The sequence below is a fragment of the Pinus tabuliformis genome, chromosome 7 (assembly GCF_031772625.1).
Source record: "Pinus tabuliformis cultivar Carrire ecotype Pingquan chromosome 7, CPIR1, whole genome shotgun sequence".
NCBI classification, from domain to species: domain Eukaryota; kingdom Viridiplantae; phylum Streptophyta; class Pinopsida; order Pinales; family Pinaceae; genus Pinus; species Pinus tabuliformis.
In genome coordinates, this window is record NC_142293.1 from 1,527,004,298 (window position 1) to 1,527,008,785 (window position 4,488).

A 4,488-nucleotide genomic window follows, 5' to 3' on the forward strand; every position below is an offset into this window, starting at 1 on the left:
TATAAATACTCTTGCATTGGTAATTTATTTTATTTTTTTATATTAATATGTTTTTTTCTTCTCAAAATTATTTTTTTCAAAACTTCAACTTAAAAACTGTGTGATACAAGAAACCACATTTTATCATAAAGTACCAAATAATTTTTTTGGTTAAAAGACACTTATAATAAAGTGTCATTTAACCTAAATATAAAAAAAGCATGTAGCTCGTGCTCAGATGTATGTGACATTGTACGCTCGACCTAATATCAAAATGACAAATCATGGAGCACAATTGCACAATTTCAAGTGGTAGCCAAAAGAGGTTTCCAACATTTGAAAGAAATAATAAATTATGGAATATGATATAATGAAACTGTGGGGTAGTTCAAGTTACTAAGAAACAAAAAGAACCCCAAGTCTCCATAGAATTTTAGAGTTCCTTTTTAATAAATATTGGTGCACTAATGTTTAAAAATATATCAAATCTAAAAGTAGATCCCATTAGGTTGTTGGCTAACTCCGCTCATATGATAAGCGACTCTAATAGGCTGTGGGGATGACAAGTCTATTAATGAGGTTATTTCTTGAGTATATTAAAGAGTTTATTGAAGGCCATCAATAACTCCATCGAGGAGTTATGATATATTAATAGTGTCTAATATAAATCATTTTTAAGGTAATTGTTTATAGTTAACAATAATTGGTTCACAGTTGTAAGTGTACAAATATTGAAGGAGTTTATGCAATAGATTTCTGAGTTTTAAATTTTATTATTCATCTCATTTTCCTCCTATTTTTAGCATCTAATTTCTTTGTAAGTTTCATGATAGACCAACCATACAATTACTTTAAAAATGAAAATATATAGCCATCTAGATACTCGATTTCAAGAAAATAATGAGTAATTATAAATTTGAAACACCTTGTGAAATGCAAAAAGCTATATTTGTGACAATGAATATAGATACAAGGATAAGCGAGCTAGTTGCCCCTTACATAACAATTTTACAAACCAGTTGTCAATGACCCTATTAATAAACCATGTTCAATCATTTTTTTACTGTATATATAGTTGAGGATAAGAATCATAAGAAATACATAAACAAACTACCAAATTATGACTTACATGATTTTCTATATTAAAGAGAGACAAAAAAAGGATTACAAACAAATCTCTACCACAATAGGAGATTCACCCTTGTCAATAGTGAAAGCTAGGTTTATCTCTCTAGAATGTACTGAGTCTTCCACTTCATAGGTCCCGTTAAAGCCTCTAAACTTAAATTGGCCTTCATGGTTTGTATGGCTCTTTACGTTTGTTGTCCATTCTTTATTCAAAGAAATGAATCTCTTTCCTGCTTCATTAGGTGTCTGATCCCAATCAACAAGGTGAAGGTGTCCATGCTCCTTGGACATGAGTTCCCAAAAACCCCATAACATAATACCTTCAACTATTGGGTGCGCAAAAGCTTCACGAAGCATAACCTCCAAGTCATTTGCTCTCACAAATTCATTAGTCAAGTAAACATCCATCTCTATAAACCAAATGGGCAGCCTTAAAATAGACATTGTGTTCAAAGCAATGTGTACAATGGAACCAACATGGTAGGTAATATGTCCTTGTATCTCTATCCCCCCAACTAGTGCACCTTGTTCCTCAAGATCCACGGTCTGATTAATATACTTCTCTCAATCTATCATCAGAACATCTTCTACATTGTAGTCATTAACAAATAGAGTTGTAGATGTGTCAAGTTGGTGAGCCATTTTGAACATATAATACCATATATCCTTGCCTAATCTATCTTGATATAATCATCCATGAAGCATCTCATTGTTTACATTGTAATGTCGGAATTTACCGCGATATCTTGAAAGCAAATCAGAGATGCGTTTTTGGATGGTTGCATGTAGGGCATTCTGATTCAATTCTTTGATCCATTGTTGCACATTGTTAATGTATTCCTAGAAGAAACAATGTCCTTTGGTATGGATACCATGACACTTTCAAAACTCAAGGAGCTCATTTGAATCCTTGTAATTATAGTTCTCCTTTTGTGATTCCATCCAATACCATTTTAGCTCATTTTGAAAAACAACCCAGTTGGAATTTTTGACAAAGAAGGCAACATAATATTCATTATCAAGATTGCTCCTATTGATGCATAACCCCAAAGGAAAACTATTATTTATATTGTAATAATTAAGTAATATAATATTGAATAATTGTTTATTTAATAGGGACGTTGATACCATTTTATATTTTTTATAAGCATTTTTTTAATAGTAAACATTTTCACTAATTGGTGCATGCTATTAAAAATATAGTTATTAAGTATTTTGAAGTTATTAAACTTTTAATTATAATTATCAAACTCTTTCGCATTTTCTTTTAGTTTTATTGAAAAACATTTTATTGTTTATTGTATTATAAGTAATCTAATACTTTAATATTAAAAATATTCATGTTATAAAAATAGCTACTTTTTGTAATAATATATTCTTCAGTAGATGAAAGTAGGGTGATTTTCGAGTTTGCGTTAGAACTACATTTTAGCTAGAATATGCTTGTGAATAAATTTTATTTTTGATTTTGTAGTGGACAAAAATTGTTATAATATTTAGAGTTGATTATTGATTTTTGTTCGTAAGATTTTATTGTGAGTGTTCCATGCAATTTCAAACCAAGATTCACAATTCAATAAGTCATTTGTGTGTTATGGTCATTTTTTTTTCTTATGATAAATATGTGAATTTTTTCAACATAATTGTGTTATTAAAGGGTAATTTTTTAATCAAACCTTCATTGATGAAGGGTTAACTTATTATCAAAACATCACTCTTGAAGGGTAAAATTTTAAACATAATGTTCCTTGATGAGAAGTATAAAGACTCAAAACATTAAAAAAGAAAATTGTCTTATGGGTAAAGAGGAATCTAAATCCCAACCCTACCACGTATTATTAATGTTGACCCCGACCAGTGGAATGAGATAATGAGCCCACGACCAACAAGAAACTCACTCTTAGCTTGAACAGAGGAATACTCGGTCTAGTGGTAACCATAAACTCATCCCACAAGAGGGAACTTCAACCAGCTACCCAGAATAAAGACACTTGACCTTGTTCCCCAAGGAACTTCAACCCAACAAGTGGATAACTCGTGTAGCAATGGAATAAAAGGAACATATCCCTCTCAACAAAGACAATTGACCCCCATACTCAATGTGATAACTCAACTTGTTAAAGAGAATGATAAACTTAATGTAAAAAGACAAAATCAACTGATAATACGTCTTTCCTCCATTATCTCTTGCAAATCTTCTTCTCTTTTGTAGCACACTAGTTAAATATGAATGATTCCGCTCTCTAAACCAACTAGGGTGTATAATTTCAACACCGAAGCTAGTAATGGTGACTAAGGTTTCTCAAACCCTAAGCCCTTCTCCCAAAAGTGCTCCAAAAGCCTCTTTTGTCACAATGCAAGTGATAGAATGGGGAGAGACTCCTCACTTTTTCCCCTTTTATAATTTGGTGGCTACTTTTGCTGCCATTTTACCTTTTAATTTTTCATAAAGTCACTTTAGGAACTTTTTACTTTATAAAATGAAAGTGACTTTTCATTTGCCTAGGATGTCCCATTTTTCACCCCTTAGGGAGTTATAATGTTTTTCCTAGACGAATCATGTTCCCTTATTAAAAAAATTCCCTACCTTAGCCTATAAGAACTTTATTAGGATAGTGGAACCCCATCTTATATCTCCCAAGTAGTTGGGGACATTACAATATCCTCTGTGATTGAGGGAGTTGATCCCCCTCACACCTCCTTCAAGGATGTTCTCAATAGTTCCCAAGCTCCCACGGGTCACAATTCTGCTAAAATTATGAAAGATAAGATCCCTACATCCTTTACCAAGGTGCCAATAAGCAAGGAGTCTGTCCAACAACAAAATTCAGGCTTAAAATTAAAAAAAAAACAAGGGAGGGTGTCTTAACAAGTTGCATAACACTCCAACTTGTGGTTTTCTCCCCTTATGGGTTTCCACTTATATCTAGTGTTTTCATGTGTTGCATGCTAAATGTATCACTTATGTGAATGCTTTTAAATTCTGTTTGCATGTACAAATGTCTCTCTAGTAACTACAAAAGAAACAATTAAGAGATGAATATATACATTATCCATTAGCTACAAAAGAAAATACGTTTTGAAAAGTCATAATTATTGATTCACCCTCCCCCCTCTCAGTTATTGGTAAATATTCATCAATGTGATACCGAGTGGAGGGATTTGATCCAAACACGAAAGAATTATCAAAAGCCCTTATCTAGATAACACTGCACTCCTTGCCACTAAAGTTTTAGGACTAGGGAACTCTCACAGGCATAGGCAATATTGTAGGGTCCTATGTCAAATATTCGAAGGATCCCAAGTTGGGTAAGCACATTTTTTGTGCTCGCATTTATATTAATGTCTCCCAAACCCTCCCAACTGCCATAACAATATCCT

The 4,488-nt window shown here is 32.5% G+C and overlaps 1 pseudogene; it reads right to left on the reverse strand.

Annotated features, from left to right (window-relative positions):
* Window positions 1-1,143: 1,143 nt before the first annotated feature.
* Window positions 1,144-2,238, reverse strand: LOC149253652 (endo-1,4-beta-xylanase 1 pseudogene; annotated as a pseudogene).
* Between the last annotated feature and the right edge of the window lie 2,250 nt (window positions 2,239-4,488).